The sequence below is a fragment of the Accipiter gentilis genome, chromosome 34, assembly GCF_929443795.1.
Source record: "Accipiter gentilis chromosome 34, bAccGen1.1, whole genome shotgun sequence".
Taxonomy (NCBI): Eukaryota; Metazoa; Chordata; class Aves; order Accipitriformes; family Accipitridae; genus Astur; species Astur gentilis.
Window position 1 is genome coordinate 9987490 of NC_064913.1, and position 23346 is coordinate 10010835.

The 23346-nt window shown below is 36.7% G+C and overlaps 1 protein-coding gene across 4 annotated transcripts in view; it reads right to left on the reverse strand.

The window, feature by feature from the left end:
* Window positions 1-23346, reverse strand: part of MGAT4C (MGAT4 family member C) — a 402472-nt gene that overhangs the window by 109731 nt on the left and 269395 nt on the right. The window lies entirely within an intron of this gene.

A 23346-nucleotide genomic window follows, 5' to 3' on the forward strand; every position in this document is an offset into this window, starting at 1 on the left:
CTTTCCCCCACAAAAATAAGCCTCAAACATTTAATATATAAAACCCTGAAATATAAGCTCTGTAAGTTGGGATCATTTTTGGATAGCTACATTTCTAAGGGCGGACTAGGAGCTGATTGAAGTAGTCTTGGTCATTGAGTACAGCTCAAACTGAGGTTTAAAGAACTGTAAATGTAGCTGCTGGTTTCGATTTGATTGAGAGGAAACAGGATGGAGAAGGTGAGTTGTTAATAGCATCTCAGTTAAACTCATGGGGGAGCTTGACTCTGTCAGTTTAAATGTATAGTCTCTGCTCAGCAAAGGAATATGTGCCAAGAGGACAGTAAACATTACAGTTAATTCATTGCCTGAAACAACAGCAGTTTTAATTGATTGACAAATGAACAGAAGCAAAGAATAAGAAAAGTAAATGAAAACACTGCAAGAATGGACAGCTTTGTAATTGGAAATTGTAAAGGTCACTAAACATGGCTTATTGCTATCTCTTTGAATGGAGTCATTACTGTGCGGAAATCTTTATTTGGAGCCTGGATATGAGCAATGTTGACTCTCATAAAATAAGGGTGTTTATATGAAAATTTTGAGTGTGAATGAACACAGCAGATGTGGAGTTGTGCTGCTTCTGTAAAAAGTGACAAGACAATTATACACCATTACCAATGTGCACTTTTGACCCAGTCTGAGATTATGCAATACATTGTATTTCTGTGGAACATTAATAATCTGAGCAATAAGAAATAAAAAATAGTAAAAGATTTAGGAGATTGAGAATTAGACTAATATTAATTTAATTTGAAAATTATTTTTTAACAAATGAAAAAAGCACTTATGATATAAGAATAATAAAAAAAGACTTGCTTAAATTCATAACCTAAACTAGAAATAAGGTATCTATTTCAGTGCTTCTGATGTTATTAAAATACTGCTTTAAATACCCCAAACACCACTGTTTAGAACATTATTGCCCCAAAGCTGGCATTAACACATTAAATTATTTACATTAGAAATGTATACAAGTTCTTCAATCTCCCTCTGAAATGGGAATATCATTCTCCACTATATTTTCCTTTGAATATATACACACATCTATGTATGTATACATAAACCGTTCCTTTGGGGATTAGTCCTCAACCTAAAGACAACCCTTTTCTCAGTATTTTTTCCTGATATTTAGAACATTTGTTTCAATCCACAACCTAAGAACTGGTGCCCATACAGGTATTCTTTAAGCTTACAGATTTTTCAAGACAGAAATCTCTCTATCCTTTTGCCCTGAACAACATATTTTTGAAATTATTAATATATGATGAAGTACTTTAAGTTTAACACAATTCTTTATTTTTCTGCAAACTCTTTCAATGAAGTTTCTTTCAACTGATTGAAATTTTATTCTTTCACTCTGACCAGGTCATCTGGTATGAAACTGAAATCGCCGCATCACATTTCATCGGCTTGAAAGATGATTCAGCATGCAATTTAAAATGCTGACTATTCTCATCAGTGCATGTTGGGAAACTGTCAGAGAAATCCCCTATTTGCATCACAAGTGAGTATGAAAAGTGAAAAAAATCTTCCCAGTCACAAATTTGGTGTCCTGTCACTTTTTCTTTTGCAATTTTAACAAGCTAAGCTTTTACAACAGAAAGTTGCTATGAATTACTTTTAGCTTGCCTCTTGAGGATAATTATTTCATATCACTTTAGTGTCAAAGATAGGAGGTTTCAAATCAATTCTGAAACTGGTTGTTTCTCCTAATGAAGTAACATTTGCAGAGTTCATTACGGTGTTATGCATTTTTTCTAGACACTGTGAAGGTTTAAAAGAACAGCCATACAAGTAATTTCTTTTGTACCATATGAAATGTTTTCTGCCATTTTAATACCTTGCAATGTTGCTCCCTTTGTGTGCTGTCCTACAGCCAGTGTTCACTCCACTGAGTGGAAATGAAGTGGGCATTCTGAAAATAAGTTTTCCACAACGAGGACTGAGAACCATTCCACCAGCCTTCTGTGTAGACATTTATATCGGACCTAGTTCTCCAGACTTGCTTTAGTGTTCTTGGAGAAGATGGCACATCTGGACTGTTTCAAATATCTACACAAGAATCTGATAAATCACTCTCAAGCAGTGCCTATTGCTCTCACTTAGCTATAAAGGGAGTTCAGATGTTCGATATGCTGGCCCCCCCAGATGACCAATGCCATGGAGGTCCTCTGAAGTATCCCACCTCATCCCCTTCTGGAAGACCACAGGCTCAGCATCCAATCTGTCAGGCCTGTCCCAGATAGTCTGGGGCATCTCATGTGCTTTTGTGCTGCCATGGTTAGGCAAAGGACTTGTTTTCCAACTAACTAGCTCAAAGGTAGGTGTCCAGGTACCTGGAGTGAGATGCAGTTCAAGATTAGTATCTCAGTGTAGATTTACTGTGTATATGTCAGCTCTTTTGTAGGCACCCCTTACAGTCAGAGGTGATCTATGGCTTCATATACCTCCCAAACAGAGGCAGCTAGTGCCTTTTGAGATATCCTAAGGTATTTGAGAGCTCTGCAAAAGGCTGGCAGATAGGATAATGACTCTTTTGTGTTCCTCTGGACTGGCAGGTAAAGGCCAGCTGGCCAGAGATAGTCCAGGACATCTCAGGCATCCTCGGACACCCAACTGACTTGTACTGTTAGTAAAAGCAATGCACCCTTGAAGAGAATCCGCTCAAACTGCTGTAGACACCTGTGTCTGTTCAGCTGAATAACTTCGTCAGCTTATTGCATAAAGGCTCATTATTTTGCCTAAACATAGCTGTAGAGTGCCGTTTGAGATGCCCTAGTATTCCTTGTAGAAGGGTACCCATAATATTCCCATTCATCACCACCCTGCAACAAACCTCAAAATGAAGATTTTCCTTTTTGTGAAATATTCAAACTTCTTTTCCAAACTGTGAAGGTAAAAACCATTGGAGAAGTCCCTTAACAGTTCTTTGCCATTAACTTAATCTACTTTATTTATTACTTTTTCTCTAGTACTTCTTTTACCATTGCACATTTATAAGAAACCTTTAGATTTATTTATAAAACATACTTATTTTCCTGTAAATGAACTGACTGCATCTTATTGTTAATAGCCTACTTTTCAATTCCTGTTATATTCCCTTTCCTCTTTCTTTCAGTCTCTCAGCAGTCCTTTTTGATGTCACATTGTACCAACATTCTTCCGTACGGTGAAATATTACAGAACTAGGACTGTTTTAATGAGCTGCCTACTATATTAAACAGTTGTAACTGTTTAATACCTCACTATACTGGAGGGACATTACTTAAATTTAAGTATGTGAAAGTATAACATTGACCTCAAATAGCTATTTCTATTTTTATTTCCTAACTTCAAGTTTTAAAGCTCTTTGATATATTTTCAGCTGAGTCCTGTTTCAGCCAATCTTATAGACTCCTTACACAATAAGTTTACTCTTGACTCCCTCCTTTTACACCTAATTAACATGATTAAATATTTATACTGCTGTCACAGCCTATGTCCCTATCAAGATTGAGGTCCTATTGTGTTAACTGCTAGGTACAGTGCAAACACAAAAGTCCATCATATTAATTACTTATGAAAAATGTTGTTAGCTTGAAGAATTACCTGCTATATGAAATAGTCTTGAATTTTCTGAATAGAAAATAACCTTGCTTAATATAAATAGCTTTAATTTGCAGGAAAAATGATACAGGTTTTCACACTTAAGGATTAGGATGGCTGTCTGATTATGGCAGCAGTCATATATTACCTAAATTATAATCATGAATATTATTATTATGTTCAACCAACATGACCATTTAACACTGCAAGGTATGCAAAATGAGAACTACAAATAGCTTTATAACAAATAGCCATTCATATGCATTGTTAGTGGCAAAATAGACCATAAAACAGAAGTTTGCATTCACAGGAAGAAAGAGTGAATATGTTTCTAAAGGAGCTTATACATTATGCATCTTATATAATATATCTCAGAAGCAAACCAGCAAAAAATAAGTTATCCAAGAACATACACAAGAGAAAATTGTAATCCTTATGCATATTCCACTACATATACTAAGCTCAAATTATTTCTGAGTAAGTTACTGAGATAGAAAACAAAATGAGTAAGTTCATAGTGGGGACTGGTAGGGCAGGATAACAGTCTAAGCATGGCAAGATTCTCAGTTCTACCAGATTAACAGAAACCTTAATAATCTTGATGTAATCCAAATTTAACACAGTTTTGTTTTAGAATTGCAAGAAAGAGAGAAAGACAGAATCACACACTTACTAGTAATTACAGATCCTGTAATATTTCCCAAAATAAAAATGTGGTTCTGTTCAAACAACTTAAATCCCAGTTTAGATAAGGCACCAAAGAATTATGGTTACTCTGACCGTCTCCTTCCAAGAAGCATATACTCATAAAATCACTTCATGCCACAAGTTTTGGTCACAAACCTCCTCAGATACCTATACTCAGAATTGCCTAGATTAAGAAACCTATTATGATTTGCAGATGTGTTCTTAAATTCCACCTATGCACCTGGATGACTCAACCCATAAGGCATACTCCTCCTATTTTAAAACAAGCCCAGCGCACAAATATCTGAGACAGAATGGGCTCAGGAACTGTAATGGAATATGTTTAAGGATTAAACATGACTAATGTAGCCTGAGCACAATTAACAGACTGGGCTCCTATAGGGATTAGGTGAGTGTGATCAAGTTCATGTATCTGATCCTTTAAAGCAGACTTACTATAATCAGACAATATCGAGGTTAAAGCAGAGATTACAGGCATGTTCACTGAAAACCACAAAATGGATGAAAAAGGTACTTCCCATAACCTAATAGCTCATTTGTTAGAGTGCCTCTAAAAAGGAAAAGCTTTAGAGTCAAGTGATGAGGATCTAGAAAAGGAAAAGCCTCTGGTCAAGGATACCTGAGCCTTAGCATACAAAAGGAAGATGAGAAAGAAATGATTGCTCAGCTGAGTCATGTCAATGTCACCTCTGAAAGAGTAGGTAAGCAGCAACAGGGAACAGGGCTTGCCTGATGCTTCTTTCAGCATCTAATCTGGGGGGAAAAAGGATTACATTTCTTACTTCAAAATGATTGGATTTAGAACCCTTAAAAGCTCTCCAGCTCAGTAACTCAGCTAAAAAATTATGTATTCCAGCAGAACACTCTGCATTAGTCACATAATAGAATAGCACTAGCCGTTTTTTTAACCCATAAAAGAACACAGAAACCTCCAGAACCACCCATAAACTTCAAATTCAGTAGAATCAGAAAGAAAATTCTTTTTTCTCTGAAACAGAGCTTTCTAAATGTGTTTCAAATATTTGAGTATTTCAATACATGTTGAAGTGATCAATAAATAGTACAACCATATGAGCATGTTAACCTGAACAAAAGCTACGTTTTACTTAACTGAAATCATCAGGACTTAAATAATTGCTTTGAATAGGTCATTCACTGCTGCACATTTTTTACTCAGAAATTAATCTCTAAATATATACATTCTATGTATTCACGAATAATGAATTCATTCCTATATGCAAAGGTCTCTTCTTGCAGTCACACTTCTATGTTGAAAATCTGAAGTTTCTCTAATATTTACCTTCATTAAGTCTTCCCAGGAATCACACGAGTGAAGATTTGCAGAATCTAACCTGCAAATACACTCTAACATATCAGCTTCTCTCCTTATCTTAGCTTTCTGCAACGTTCTCCACCCTGTCTCCCCTCGATGATCAAACCTTCCTGTTCACGTAGAGTGTTTCATTACTTGTCACCTCTTCTCCCAGTCACCATATGAGGAGTTTTCCATTACATTTATCCCTGACCTGAAGAACTTGCTGTGGTTCATCCCCACATTTGAGCATCCCAAGTGAGAAAAAGGTGGGCTTTCCTCTCAGTCTGCTTCTCCTTTGAAGGGAAAATCAAGGAGGAGACAATTCAGCAGCAGAAGGAAGGGGAGTAGTGTCTGAAAGCCACAGTGACCACAAATGGGAGTTTAAATAGCTAACTACAGAAGGCTTGCCTGCACCATCTCATGAAGGCAAAGACAGTAACCGCATAATAAAATTCAAGTTCATGCTAAGCACAGTGCTGAACTGAGTCTGCTGTAGATAATGAGGGTGAATGCACAAATCTTCCTACAGCCTTGCCTTGGAACAAGCTTCAGTTTAGCATGTTTTCATTGTAGGAATCAAAGCTTAATGATAATCAAATTTCTTATCACAGTTAGGATATCTGACTTTTCACTGAGTGGATATTTATGGTTACAGGCAATATTAAAAACTTAGTGCTATGTATTGCGTGATCTTGGTATGGTTTTATGTTAACACGAACCAATTTTTTGTATTAATTCATCTTAATACAGGTACTTAGCTCCTAATTGAAATTATGATTCTTTAATGTAAAGGTAACTTAAACATTAATTATATTTTAAAGGGGATGAATTCAACACAACAATGCTCTCTTCATAAAGTATTCCGAAGAAGGAGAATTAAAATAATTGAACTTTATGATTTTCCACCAGTAATGCCCTTTAAGTCATTCTCCTATTAACATTTATGACATGTATTAAAAATTTGGGGGTGGGTTTGCACAAAAATACAGATGAAAATGCACCTGAGCAACCTGTGTGTCTGATACTATGTCAATGTAAGAACTGATTCACCCAAACATGAATCCAGTTACGTAAATACTGCGGAAGTTTATAAAGCTCCAGTGAATAAAACTTTTAGGATTGATTCTTTTTCAGATGCATATCTAAGTGACATTTGAAACCCAACATATTTAAACTGGTACTTTCAGGTTATCACACAAATTTTATCCAGGATGAAATTAGGTAAGCTATTTAACATTCCTATTCCTCTTTCTGCTTCTGCAAAATCTCTCAATTACATATATTTATAAAAAGAGGTAACAAAGTAGAAGGACTCTGTTAGGTCAAATGATTTGTAATAGTAATTAGTAAGGAATACTAGCAGTATTGTGCATTATGGGTATTGTGATACTCTCCTAACAAATTTTGAAATGTAAAAGTGTCCTCATTTCAGTGTCTTTATTTTAACATAAATTCCTGCAGAGGAAGAATCAGAATGATTTGAAATGTGGGATGACTTTTGAATTAATAAGAGAATTAGCTTCCTTAGAACCTAATATGCTAAGTTCAGAGATAGTGTCAAACAATAGCTGTACTGAAATCACTGGGAGTTTTGCTCATGACTTCATTGAAGCAAGATTTTTCTCTTAGTCTGTGAAAATTAGGCCCCTTTCCACTCACATTGCCTACTCTCCTCACACCTATTTTCAGACATTTTTCAAAATGTGAAGCACTTACTTAGCACAATTTAACAAAAAGAGATGCAAAAAGATGTAAAATTATGTGATTTAAAGTGGAACAGGTACTGAGAGCTACTTCCTTCAAAAAGAGGTAAGCAAATGAAAGCAAAACCAGTTCCGTAAAAGGCATGGGTGAACAGTATGGGAAACTAGATGGCTTTAAACAGCACAGAGAAAAAAACCCCACAAAGTGACCTTCAAGGTATGTATTATTTTATAACAGCTACCCCACTTTATGAACTATCTCTCAGAACTATCAGTGATAGATTGGGATTAGATAAACTGCCTCTATTACAAGTTTCCCAAAGCTAGGATAGAAATTATGTCAACAATATACTCAAACTAAAAAAGAGCAGAAAAAAAAAGAGAAAAAGGCTACAAAACAATAGAGCTTAAAGGGAAGGATATGTTTTATGAAGTTTTTGTGTGTGTGAATATAGTTATCATACAGTATGTAACCAGTAGTAAAACAGCCCACAGTATCTTGGCACCAGTCCCAAATGAGTAATATTTAGCATTCACATAAAGGTCAAAGTTTTCAAAGTGCTGTATCCACATTAACTAATTTATCTTTACTGCACCTCTGTTTGGTAAGTAAATAGCTACTATATCTGTTGGAAAGTAGTGTGAGAGCCTGAGCTATTAAGACTTCCAAGCTGTGATACATTTATAAATAGTATGTATTCCCAATGTAGTGACAAGGTTAAACAAACGTATGCTCCCTTAGCTATTCTGAGATCTGGATGAAATTAAACACCTCATTCAAGATCGTAAGTAAATAGAATTACTTTTGAAATTGTCTGCATTTAATGAATTACCTGTTTAAGTAAGATAAAACAAAACACATTTAATGATTATAATTCAATCTTCAAGTGAAGAGTTTAAAAGAAGGTTACTTAGGGGAGAAAAAAGCATTGTTAGTTACAAAATACTGCTTTGCAAATATTTCTGAATGGCCTGATTTTTGTCTTTTAAAGTAAAGTATTCACCATACAAAACTGAAATAAAACTTGAACAATATGCAGCTGGTAAAATATTCAAAAGGGCTCAAAGGAATAAGAGCCCAAACTCCTTTGACTGTCAATGTTGCACAGACTCTGAAGTGCCTAAGCTGAAAGACCAACTCTTCGTCTTCAGATATTAGGAAAAATTTTGTTCAATTAATATTGCTGGAGCTTGTCACTTAGAAAAGGGGGAATTCCCCATTTAGCCTCCTTTCTGAAGAGACATACATCTTTGGCAAAAAAAGACTCTGTTTAATTTCTGAATGAGCTGAAGTGACTGTCTATAGACAGCGATGTCTATCAGGATGATACACCATCTGTTTTCTCTCTCAGCTGCTAGGCCACCAGACTATTAGCTGTTTGTACTAGGTAGGAAGATAAATTTGCAGGTGGAAGACATCTTTGTCATTTCCTTGAGATTTTCTGATACTCTCGCCCTCCTGGTACCTAACGTTACTGATTTAAACTGACAGATCGGTCAGGTTACAGAAGCGCATGGTTGCGTTGCTGTGGCCGGCAGCGAGCCGGGGCCGTGCCCGGCCCCCGAGTAACCTGCCGGCTCCCTCCGCGGCTCAGGTGGGACTCCCAGATGGAGTCCGCACACAAGGCCCGGCAGTCCTTGCCTCCTGGGTAGACGTTTTCTACCCGGGTTTCTCCAAAGCTTTCGATACGACGCGTTGCGGTCCAGACAAGCGGTGTGCGCGGTGGGTGGGGAACGGGCTGCCAGGCCGCGCTGAGGGTGGTGGTAAATAGCTCCTTTTCAAACTGGCAACCTGGCACAAGTGGGATCCCCCAGGGATCGATATGGGGCCCAACACTGTTTAATATCTTCATGAGTGATCTGGATGATGGGATGAAGCGTACCCTGATCAAGTTTGCCGATGATACCAAACCGAGTGGGGAAGTGGACACTTTGGAAGGCAGAGCCACCCTGCAGGAAGACCTGGAAAGGCTGGGAGTGTGGGCTAAAAAGAACCTTTTGAAGATCAACAAAGACAAATGTGAGGTTTTGCACCTGGGAAAACATAATGCAGGAGGGCAGCACACAGTGGGATCCACCTGTCTGGGGAGCAGCTCCATGGAAAGGGACCTGGGGGTGCTGGTGGACAAGCTGCTCAACATGAGTGAACAGTGCGCTGCTGCTGCTGCGGCAGAGCAAGCCAACAGGATGATGGGCTGCATCAACAAGGGCATCACCAGCAGAGATAAAGAAGTCATTATCCCACTCCACTTAGCGCTCGTCAGGCCACACCTGGAATACTGCGTTCAGTTTTGGTCCCCGCTATACAAAAAAGGTGTGGACAGGCTGGAGAGGGTCCAGACAAGGGCCAGAGAGTTGATGAAAGGACCGGGAAGCCTGCTATATGAGGAAAGGCTGACAGAACTGGCTTTGTTCAGCCTTGAGAAAAGAAGGCTTAGGGCAGACCTTCTCACCATGTTCCAGTACTTAAAGGGTGGCTACAAAGAAGACGGAGACTCCCTTTTTACAAGGAGTCGCGTGGAAAAGACAAGGGGTAATGGGCACAAGTTACTCCTGGGGAGATTCTGATCAGACACAAGAGGAAAATTTTTCACAATAAGAACAATCAGCCATTGGAATAATCTCTCCAGGGAAGTGGTGAATTCCCCAAAACTGGACACTTTTAAGATTTAGCTTGACAGGGTGCTGGGCCATCTTGTCTAGACCGTGCTTTTGCCAAGAAAGGTTGGACCAGATGATCCTTGATGTATCTTTCAACCTGGCACTCTATGGTTCTGTGAACAGTTATTGTAGACAGTCCCATTAAAGAAGTGCAAACTGGTATGGGGATACAAGATACGTACGTATATGTGCACTTCCATGTCAAATCAGAAGATATTAGAAGTGACATGGTAAATGGAAGTGGCTGGTGTTATCATGCGATGTGTAAAATTAGATGGATTAAATTTTACCTTGTTCTCTGAACTACAAATAAATAAAGTAATCTCAGAATCTAAATAATTTCCTAAAATATTTTGAACTACTTTCTGGGCTAGGTTATATATTAATTATGCATTTCAGTTTAATTCATTTTCAATATTGGTGCATGGTCCAGTGCAGACTGCTCCCAGCTTTTCTTACATTGTTATTCTACTCTGGCTGTTGTTATAGCTGATTTTAAAACCTTGTGCACGTTAATATTTTGGGTTTATATTAACGATGGCTTGAGATTCACTGCAGTAAATTGACACCTCTTAATTCCTAATGTGATTTTCAATTTGCAGAGACTCTCTCTGGAATGAGAAGAGGGGGTAAAGCAAATCATATCAAATCCAAAGGTCAAGTTTTCTCATCCAAAGTAGAGAACAAAGAATGAGGAACACTCTACATGTAATGAATACAGGCATAAAAATATTTTAAAATATGATTTATGCTTTACTAATGATGAACAACACAAGAAACAGCCAAGTTTAAATAAAAAAAATATCTTTATTTCCTATATTTTTAACCTGTTACCTCTGCTGTCTATGTATCCTGCTGGTCATCAAACAGTAGTAGTGAATGTTCACCATTGATTTGATTCTGCTAACTCCAGTTCTAAGAAGGTACCATGATAATATCTAAAGTTAAAAATTAAAATATCTTTCCATTGTGTAGTGAGTGATGTTTACCATTCTTGCTTCTGCCTCTCAGAAAATGACACTACATTTCATTGTTCAAAGATATTAGGTGTATTTAAGTGTTCAGAACCAGTAGACTTTCTTGTCCCTGGCTATACAAACAAACCCCTAACACAAAAAATATACTGATTGATTTATATGTAGCTTTCAGGTCTAAACACTTCATGTCTTTCAACTTAAGGGACACTTCTGACAGCTCTTTTTCTTTAATAACTTACCAGCCCATACTCAGGTCAGAATTTGCAGTATATAGAGTTCTGTGATATTCACTAAAGTGTCTACAATTACATTTTTGCTAACAACCATCTCCTTCTCCAGACAAAGGCTTATACCTTTGTAAATACGATTCGCACTCACTTAGCAACAGAATACAAATATTTTAAATTTTTGTGCTGAACACTTTACTGTTCTAATGCACTGCTAAACTTACGTTCCTAAAAAATTCAACTGCAGATTTTATCAGACACAGCTGAGTAACAGGAACCAATTTTTCCATATTTAGACTGCCATGATGAAAAGAACTGAGATTTTACTCATGAGAATTCACCAAAAGACCCATATAATGGATTATGATTTCTTTTTAAGACACGTAATTGTTCTGTTCAAAAATTATCTTAGTTCGTGTTTGCATACAAGATCAGATTAGACAGGGTCAGTATTTATACATTCACCAGTGCTAAGGGAATTAATTCTTGTTAGGATCAGCAAAGTCAAACTAGACAAACAGATTCTGTGGACCGAGTCCCCAAGGAAATGTCCCCAACCAGCATGAAAACACTATCAGCAATTATCGAAGACATTGTCAACAAAACGTGAACTGTGGCTTCATATGTCTGGAGTGATCATGAGATGCATTTGGATATGGGGGAGAAATAAATGACCATGTACTTTTTTAAATCACGGATTAACACATTCGAAAAATCTGTATGCAAACTTAAATATTCATAGTATTAGTATTTTAAAAACAATGATGATAAATAGGGCAGAAATATCAGTTGTATTATATTGCTACAGTACTACTCAGAAAAAAATTGAATAAAATTTCCTATCCACTATTGTTAGCTTTAAAAAGTATAATTTAACAATAAAGCGTAAAATGAAAGACTCCTGTGTCTTTAACAGAATAAACTTTAGAAAAGTAAACATATTTCATGGTATGAAAACCTTAATTTTCAGGGTTTTACAGCCAAAAAGTATTTTTCCTTAATTTGAAATTAGAAGTAAGAATGTGTATTGTAGTTTACATGCTTTCTTCCAACACTAGTGGGACAAATGTTTATCTAATCTTCAATTCAAAGAAAAAGTAAGATTAAATAATGCATAGAAAAACATGGACACGGAGAAATAAACACCTCTGACTGTGACCTTCCTGCTCTTTTAGCAATGGAATGCTAATGTGCATCATTCAACATCATATACTCTAGGGAATCTTTCAAAGGTTTCCAGTTAAAATGTACTTCAGAAGCATCGTATCTTCCAATATTGATTGAATATATGATTTAACAGAAAATTAACTGAAATGAATTGCTTTTATATGATGTAAGACTTGAAGGGACCTTTTGGTTCATCGAACCTAGTTCGATACTATCCAAGAAAACTACAACATGCACTGCTGTTACAAATTTTTCCAGCTTTGTTTTGAAAATTGGTTTGTTCAGCTTTTTGCCCAGAGTAATATTGGGAAGCTGTTTCTGAATGTCTTTTCCTTGATACTTAAGAAAACAAACATTTCTTACAATTGTCCATGTAAGTCCTTGGCCTTTTTTGTTCACCCACTTTTGTGCCACCGTGCCCTTTATTTCTCTCCAGGAGCTGATACCCTAATGTCTTTAGAGAAGAGGACGTGTACGCGGCGTCATTGCTCTGCACCGCCCAGCCGCTGCACGCATCACCTCTGTTCAGGCAGTGAAGTTAAACACCAGCAATGGGGGAGATCAGTCCTATCCCACAGGATCCCAAAGCAAAACTTACACTGAGCAGCTGAAAGGGAGAAATACAAACATACAGAGACGGTGTAACACTTCTCCCTGTTTCCTTGCCCGGCCATCTTGGGCACACTATAAATGCAGTAAATAAGTCTCCTCCTTATGACCACTCTCTCAGGATCTCTACCAGTCATCCTGCTGAAACAGGCTCACCAGCCCTTCATTTTGGTTTCATTCTGGTTTTACCCGGAGTTTGCAATTTCAAAGCAAAAAACAAACAAACAAAACCGAAAGTATTAAACATAAAATTTTCTTTACATTTTTAAAAAATTATTATTTTTTTGGTTGGGACACACGATTGAAGCTGGCTCTTGTCCCAGAGTCAGATTGGCTTTGTCTATCAGTTTGGCCATTTAAGAGGGGGAGACAATTTTTTTCTGAACTAATTAAACATTAAGCAAAATGCAAAGGCTTTTTTTTTTTTTTTTTTTTTTTTTTTTAATGAACTCCTATGGCAAATATGGAATAAATACCTTCTAGACAAAGTTTTGCCTCAACCAGAATGCATTAGACCATACAGAAAACTGTTAATTTTGGAAAGATTCAGAGTGCTTAGAATCCTTCCCACAGATAATGCACCATAAAACATATGTTCTATGAAAGACGATGGGATCACAACAGCACCACTGTAGACTACTCCATCATGTACATCATGATTGTTCTCAGTTCTTCCCAGAAGGATCATAAAATGTTCATTGTAACCACACAAAAGCCTGAATTGTTGCTGAAATATTTTTGATATTATGCACATGCACAAAGGTAGATCACAGTTTGTCTTCCATGTTTTTACATACACTAACCAAAGTCAAGGTTTATTACCTTTCACTCAGAACAAAGCAGTGAAGTTTTCATAAAGAATTAAAATACAACTGAATTATGTGATTTGTAGGTATCATAAAGGCAAACAATTGCCCTCTCCCTTGTCATTTTTCGAGTAAAACCCAGGAACTTGTGTATTACGAGCTAGTCGGCAGCTTGGTACAGTAACCTTCTGAGAGCATGGCAGAACAAGGATCTTGTCGTGTTTCCAATAATTGCATTTTACAAAAACTTTTTGAAAATATTCTGACAAATCATTGTTTCTTTCTTCTCTTCATGAAATGTCAATAAACTAAAATATTTTTTTTCTTCTTAAGATTGCATTGATTTCTTCCCAGGTGAATGGGACATGACTCAATAATTTATTTCCATCAGTTGAAATATTGCATATTTTTATAATAAAATATATTTTAAGGTTTGACCCATCAAACCAAAATATTCCAGTAAAGTCAAAACATTTTGATTATATTATATTGAATTATGTTTATTGATTTATATTCCAAACATAAAAGTTAAAAATCATTAGTTTCAGTCTTATCAAGATGAAGTTAGATTCTAATATTTCTTAGAGTTGCATTATAAGATAAGATTTCTACCATTTGACATTATTTAGATTCAGAAGTTAATCTGAATTCCAGAATTTCCCACAGGTTATCCCACTAAGCAGAGGTATGGATTAATGAAAAATTATAGGAAGCACCACTGGGTAGCATATTTTTACCTTAAGATTTGGGAGAGCAAGTCTCCATTTCAGAAATGGCAGGTCAGAAAGACAAAATTAATCCCATTTGAAGTGAAAGATATATCCAGATGTCTTAGAATGCTCCCAAAAGCAGAACTTAAAATCCTTAAAGCAAAATCCATAAACGCCTGATGGTGTCAGGGAAATGTGTCTTATTTTAATAATCTTACTTTCTTGATCAGAAATATGTTTGGGTTTTTTTTACCCCTAACAGAAGCACTAACCATAAATCACCTTGCCACTTTAGCCATCCCTCTTTGACACCTTATAGCTTTAGAATCTCCTCTAACAGAAGTTTGGACCAAACAGACACACTCTCAGCAGCTGTGAGAGAGAGACAAAGTGAAAAGGAACATGGTAATCACCCTCGCTACACTTGTGGTAAAAGACATCACTGGAAATTAGACCTGTATCAGACAATTGCCTCCTCAACCCCTCTACTTCAATTTTTTTTTTCCTTAATTTATGTGTGAAGTGGAGAGAATGTATTAGACTATGGAAGAGGTTATTTTTTCTCTTGGATGTTTTTGCACAGTGAACAGAGTCATTGTGGTTAAAGGACACCAGCACCTCTGTTACGCTGAGCACCTCTGAAGAAACAAAAGCATACCTAATAACGTAACTTAAAGTTTTCAGTGCTTTAGATAGCCTTATTAATTAGGTCTAATATATTAGGTATCTAGGTTGCTTATAAAGCAGATCTTTCCCCCAGAAGCATTTTAATTTATTCTCTTTGTGAATAATTTGTTCAGGAGCCAGGAAGGAATTATGCTCCCAACATAATGGATTAATAAGACAATTTTCAACCGAATACAAAGGTTAGAAACCAAGGATGAAACAAATTAAAAAAAAATACATAACCTATTTCTCTGGATTTCTAATGTACTTAGAAAAGTGCATAAAATTTCACTGACTCCCTGTTATGAACCAGTATGTTCTTAAATACTGCAGGCCATTTTCTGTTGAACAAAGATAAACTTTTCATGTAGTGTATATACATGTACATATTTACTGCAGTATAAAAGTTGCTATATGAATAACTGATTCTGGCTTATAGGGTTATTTTTGCATGTGTGTTTGTTGGTATGTGTGTACACATGCATACACTAAAGGAAGAATTTGTAGAGAAAAAAAATGTTCATTTCATTTTTGATGAACATCCTGGAGCTGAAAACTTTGTTCAAGGTTAATGCATGTATTCTCAGTCTGAGTCCCTTTTAAGTGCGTCTTTTACATAGGTTAATTTCTTGATTCACCAAGAGAAGAAATAGAAAAAAACCTTGATGTTTAAGTCTGATTGTTGTGCTTTGGACAAGCTGGGAAAAGACAGAAATATAAACCAGCTGAATTTTAAGTTAGAACAAATTAATCACATATACAGTGAGGTTCAAGTTATTGAGTTCATTTGGAATCTGTGAAACTTCTGCTTGGAGAACAGCAGATCCAGATTTCGTGAAACACAGTTTCCCAGAAAGGAAGAATGTTTTCAGCTTTAACCTTCTGTAAATATGTATACAAACCCACGCATCTATGTATATGTACATGCAATTATCTGTCCATCTACCTATCTAGAAAGCTGCCAGATGGCATCTTTGCAGAAGATGTGCTGAACAGTAAGCAGAAGCTGAGCAACTAGGACACTCGGCAGCAAAGAAGGTGGCCGCCTGCACCCTGGGCTGTTTTGGCAAGCACCAGGCCAGCAGGTCCGGGGAGGTGAACCTTCCCCTCTCCTTGGCACTTGTGAGACCCCGTCTGGAGGACTGCGCCCAGTTCGGGGCTTCCCAGTACCAGACCAGAGCGAGTCCAGCAGAAGGTCACCGAGATGGTGACAGGGGCTGGAGCACCTGGTGTACGAGGCCGAGAGCTGAATCTGGTCAGCCTGAAGAAGGGAGGTGTCAGGGGAGGCCTTATTGCTACCTGATCGGACAACAAAGCCAGACATTTCCAAGGACGCAACGGAAAGACAAGCTGGGAGATGGGGAATGCCAACTAGAAGCAAGGAAAAAGAATATCATGAGGGTGATCACACACTGGGAGAGGCTGCCTGGAGAGGTTGTGGAGTCTCCGTCCTTGCAGACATTCAAAACTAAGCTGGTCATCACTGTGAGCAACTTGCTGTAGTTAACCCTTCCTTTCAGCAAGCAATCTGTATCGTTCTTTGATTCTACTAAACTTTATTTTTCAAAAAAGAAATATTTATGATTGGATTTTCTATTATTTTGTTCATTAGAAAGTGTACATTGCCATGAAAACATTCATATATGTTGTGATCTTATTAAGCCAAAGTAGTTCTCTGGTACAACAGGAAAAATTTCATTAAAAAAAAAAAAAAAAAAGGAATAAGAGCATTGCATTAAGGGCAACTTTAGAATTATAATTGGCTTTGATTTTCCACCCATATTCAATAAAATAATATAGCATAGGTATATGGTCTATTTTTCTTTTGAGTAAATTTAGACTATGTTTTCAAAATATTTTTTTCAGTGTTTAACACATGGTTAGAATCTAACCTAATTTTATGTGTGTGTATTTATATGTATAGATGTCTATATATTTTTATCTATATATGAATGCATCTGCAGGAACCAAGGCTTTATGGATAATGGACGTATAGCAGCAAGAGAGAATTTTGACAATATTACAAGATAATGTTGCCAGCGGTGGCAAGATTTGCTTTCACGAAGACAAAAGACTGTGTGCACTGTATACCTAAATAAATAGTTATCTTTATTTTTAATGGGTAGAAAGCACTCTAGGGTTTTTAGGGATGCTGCTGTCAATTCTTTTATATGAAGATAAAACTATTGGTAGGAAAATGTGTAACAATATTTAGATGAGATTTGTTCAACAAGGTCAGATATTTTAGCACCCAGAACTGTTCAGATTCAAAAGGACCGTTTTCTTACAGGACTGAAGGACAGAACTCCGTGTTTCTTAATTTGACAGGCAGACAACAATGCTGGTAACAGCTCCCAGTTCCTGCAGGTTAACCCAGAACCTCAGGAACCAGTAGCTGCAGAACTGTGAACCACCTGAGTCTACAGTGAAGATGATTTTCTTGATGCAGGAAACCTTTTCCCATGTGTGGCATGGGAAAGGGTTAGAAAAAAACAAAACAAAACACCACAGCTCTTGAAAAAAGATTGTTTTGAGGGAGGTTTATGAGTAACATCCTGTTTACATGCCAAGCAAATGGAGGAACTCGGAGCAGGTGGAGACATTAGACCTTCCTTGTAGCAGGGAAGGAGTTCACCTGGTTTAACTCCATGGAAAGAAAAGTATGTTAAATGAAAATGTTGGAGTCAGTTTGCTACATTCTCTGTAGCTTTGCCTGGTCTTGCTGTTTGGCTTTTTCAAGTGCTGGAGTAGAGGATGAACAGTCGTGCAATAATGAGAGCACTGACAAATCTCTGTTTTCGATTCTGTTCTAAATGAGCTAGTGACAAAAAAATCAGCGGTTTATTCTGAGATTGGAGAGGAAGATTCACTTCTAATTAGTATTGAAAAATGTCTGCTGGTTTCCAGTTCCCATGAGGTTTTGCAATAGAGTGACAGTTAATTGTCATTAATTCTAACAAAATGTTTCATCCCTAACTTCCCAGCATATTGTAATAATCAGAAATAATTAAAATTACTTTTACATTAAAACTTTTATAAATATGTAGAAACCTGTTAATCGATTCATAATGAAATAAATGAGGACAGAGAGTCTTTTACTGTTCTGTGTAATAGAGAGCGAAGCTCATTTGGAGTCTATCACTGGACTCCTGGGCACTATCACAATACAAGAAATAAATTATAGCAGCAGAGCAATGCAAATTCTACAGATACAAGCCTGTGCTGTAATTTTTAATGATGTGTGTGGACCTGCTGCACCGTTCATAACAAATATTCACACAGAGTCTTAGGCACATGTACTCAACCTGTTTACAATGTTTCTTTCCCTCCTGAGATTTTTTAAAAATCATTGTCAGTCTGCTGCAATCCCATTCCATTTTCTGAAGTTAGGAAAATCAGTTTAAAACCATTTGTTACAGATCAATGAATCAAGCACATTTTGTATTTGGGAAAGGGAGGGTTAGCCTTGTTTGCTTGACCAGCTTGCATATTTCAGTAACTCGCAACGGGTTTCTCAGTCATTAGTCTGAATGAGTGAGGTTTTCTGGTAATAATAAAATAGCAACATGGTCTGCTAGTCAAGACAGCAATCACACTGAAGTGGAGCTCTGCTGTCTTAATATCATGAAAATGCAGGAAGGCAATAATATTTCTTCACTCTGTGGTCTCTGGAGAGCTCTGGTAAGAACTCAGACGTCACAGATGACCTTCAAAGTCACAAAAGACAAAGAAATGTTGATGAAAACAAGGATTAAAAGGGTGGGGTTCTACTTGTTCGTGAAGAATCAGTGCTCCCTCCAGTGTCTCTGGCTGATCCATTTAGAGTAAAGAGAAAGTCCCACTGCATCACCTCCACATTAACTGCATGATGCTTTCACCAGAATTCATTTACCACTGAGCACTCAGCATCTACGCTGGTGCGCTCCCCTCGCACAAGCTCTAGCAACAAGCCAGATAAGTTCAAAACAAATAATCTCTCTGGTGTCTAACCATTTTGGAAGTACTCATTTAAAACCTGTTATATTAAAGTTTTTCCACTAAGTTGATCATCCAAATCTTTTATTTCCACTGGTTTTTCTCTTTACAAAAAAAAAAAAAACAAACACCCAAAATACCCCAAAAGAACAAACCCAACCACCTCATATACCATTTCCTAACAGGTGTTAGGTAAAAGTAAATCTTAAATTCACAAATGCCACACAACTGAAGTCAAAGTTTGAAAACCTGGGCTTGGTGTGTCATGCAGAAAATTGCCAACATTCTGGTCATTCAGGAAAAGCAAGTAACCAAAAGTAATTTGGCTAGAATTTCAGAGACAGACTTTCACTCCTACCTCCCACTTTTGTGATGCCAATTTGTATGTAACGTTGCCAAAGAGTAACACCAGTATTTATTGCATAGAACTTTCTTCTTATACCTTCAGAACACTATTCAGACATTTATTTAGTCCTTGAAACATTCACATAAAACAAGAATATTATCTTCAGTTTATACAAAAAACCCCTCAGTCCTGGTTAGGACACACACACACAAAGTTCACTCAACTATCAAATATTATAAATTATTATTGGACTAATTAAGTCCAAAGTGAAAACTCCAGCTCTCTTGAGTAAGGCCATTGCTAGTGGAAGTTGATGTTGGAACCCATGAAAGACATAGTTGCTTAAATTCAAAGAAAACTGTACATTCCTATCATGTTTTATTGCAAAGATGGTTCTGTGAACATGACACTGAAAAGCATTTTTCAAAATTCTCAAGTCAAGTCTCAAGTGCCGTTTCTCTGTCTCAAAAGACAGAATGAAGATGCCTTCTTCCTTCCTCACCCCTATCAAAGTCTTCATTAATGCAACTCCTACACAGGATAGTGAGGCTGTAGAATCTGAGATCTCTTCTGATCCATTCAATTAACAGTTCTCTTCTGTTATGTGGTAAGATTTAAAAACACATCAGCAGAAATTTTTAAGGCAAATGTCGTGGTTTAACCCCAGCCAGCAACTAAGCATCACGCAGCCACTCACTCACTCCCCCCCATCCAGTGGGATGGGGGAGAAAATCAGGAAAAAAAAAAGTAAAACTCCTGGGTTGAGATAAGAATGGTTTAATAGAACAGAAAAGAAGAAACTAATAATGATAATGATAACACTAATAAAATGACAACAGCAATTATGAAAGGATTGGAATGTACAAATGATGCGCAGGGCAAATGCTCACCACCTGCAGACCGACACTCCGCCAGTCTCCGAGCAGTGATTCCCCCCCCCCGCCCCCTCTTCCCAGTTCCTAAACTAGATGGGACGTCCCATGGTATGGAATACCCCGTTGGCCAGTTTGGGTCAGGTGCCCTGGCTGTGTCCTGTGCCAGCTTCTTGTGCCCCTCCAGCCTTCTCGCTGGCTGGGCATAAGAAGCTGAAAAATCCTTGACTTCAGTCTAAACACGACTTAGCAACAACTGAAACCATCAGTGTTATCAACATTCTTCTCATCCTGAACCCAAAACATAGCACCGTACCAGCTACTAGGAAGACAGTTAACGCTATCCCAGCTGAAACCAGGACAGCAAAAGCGAATCATATTCTGATCTCAGCTATCACTTTTTTCACAGAGTTGCAACAGTATCATTTGTACTTTTATTACAACAGGTGACTCACGTTCATACCTTGAATGACTTTTTTGAGACAAACAAGTAAGACTTTTGGATGTGCATTTTAGGTTTAACAAATTCATTAAATGCGTTATTTTTGGTTTTCAAACTATTAAGGATAATTTTTAATTTTATATAGTTCTTTACAGTATTAATTATTGTATTTTTTTATTCTCCAGCTATATACTTATGTCTTAACAGAAAAAGATGAGGTTACAGAATTCATTATCATCTGAAGTGTCAGTTCTGCACGGGATCAATTCAGAAATTCATTCTCTGCTGTTTGTCAGATATTAGATGAATATGTCCATATTCCTAAATAGCTAATGTCTATTTTTGTTACCTAGCAATGGAACAACAAATTTATCTTAAGATTAGTTCTATTGTTGGGTTAGACAGAAAACAAAGGTTCTTCTGTATGTATGTGTAGATGGTGAAAGAGCATACAGCCTCATTAAGCATTTCCAAGGCATTTTTTTTTCTCGTATACCAGATCTGACAGTAAGAACATATGGAAACCAAAACAGATACTGAAGTGATACACACTCAGTAGAGGGAAAGAAGATCATAAAGGATTCCTACACTCAAACTCAATTCTATGTTAAATAACTTCATAGGTAATACCAAAGTGAACAGCCCAACTCCTGCGATTTACTTTAAGTCAATGGAAATATGTTAGTTAATGAGATACTAGCTATATGAGCTATATAGGCAATGATTTCTGTATTTCTTATTCAAGGAAAAGTTCTGATATACCTGAAATTAATTTTCTTGCAAAATGACACCCTAAATCAAAAGTTCCTTAGAAGTAAGTCCTTACCATCCATATAATCTATAATTATTTGTAACCAGGATATCCTCCATCCCATAAATATTTCATTTATTATTAATCTCATAAATGTTTGCAGCACCTAGAGTCAGAAATATAACAAAAATGATCTAGTTACAACTTCAGTAAGGAAGTAGACTATACTACTAAACGGAAAATTCATTGATGCAAGAATTTCAACTTGCAGTCAATACCCTGTATAACACAATTTATTTCACTGCATTTAATCTGTGAAAAAGGTCAGAGAAAGATGTTCTTGAACTTCTTTGGTATATACAAAAAGTGCTTTCTACAGGAAAAAAAAATAAACATGTGCTGAAGTTCATTTCCAATGGAAGTGGAATTTGGCTTCAACTGTTGAATTATCTGTTTTATTTTCACCTTGTGCTCATAAGCAGATGAAATTTTCTTATTCAAATAAGAAGAGTTTACAGCATCTGTTATATTTTGACATTGATTGAATAAATATTCTGTCTTCACTTGGCTGACATAATGAATTTAATATTCAGGAGTCAGAAAAGAACAACTCAGTTTTATACTATGTTTAAAAAATTAAAGTGTATTCCATTTCTTTGTTTGCATGTATTTTATTCATATCTCAGTTCCTAAATCTTTAAAAGAAAAAAGTTTACAGTTCACATTCATTGGGCCACTTGGACAAATTATGCTCTTGCTCACAAAATTTTCAGCTTCATTAATTTTAAGAGTCACTCTGGAGTGCAGGAGATCAGATTTCCTTACACTATTTACAATGTGTTACTAATGTTTTAAAGTTCAGTCCAATTGGGAAATGCCATAGCAATGGATTTTGAGAGGTTTGAGGTTTCCTGAAACAGGTTTTTCAATCCCTAGTGAATCAGAGATGAGTTTAAAATTCCACTATCAAATCAAGGCAGCTGTATACTACTAGCCATGATACAGAGGTTAAAGTTTAAGAAAGCAAAAATTTTCATCTTATCAATGAAAAAACTTCTTTAGTTACAGAATGACTGTGTTTAGAATAACAACCATGCTTGATTTCATCCCTGTCCCAAGACAGCAATAGCATTATCACATGTTAATGCAATATAAGGTTTTGTCACTAGCCTGTGAAATTCACAGAAATCATTATCTCTGGTTATTGGATCTAAACAGAATTTGACACTGGCTTTAAAAATAATTTGCTTTACCATTGTTTAGGATAAGACATCGTGTAGGACTAGGAGATCAAACTGATCAGAACCTGTCTACAGTTAACAGTAATAAAAATAAGAGGCGACAAGAAAAATAACAGTATATGCAGATACTGTAAAAAAAAATAATCAGATTTACTTTTTCAAATTAAAAGAATTTGCTGTAAGTTGAAGAGTGACTGATTGCATATTATGCTAACATTTGGAACAGAGGTTTATTGCCAGTAAAAAGTGAGGATGAACAAAATATATATTGAGGCAGGAGGGAGTGTTTTGTTCCATACAGTCCTGTTACAAATATTACCACCAGGCAGCATTCATTTAGGTAAAATGCATACAAGATTCTTTATGCCATGAAGCACCTACGACTGCCTGCAGGAGTATGCTTGGAAAAGCAGCAAGAAAGAGCCTGCACTGTCATATTATGGCATTCCCACACATCTTGGGTGGGTAACTATAACCAAAGTCTCTTTTAGGTTTCCTGCATTAAGCTTAAATGCCAGAACTTCATTTAGACAACGAAAACCA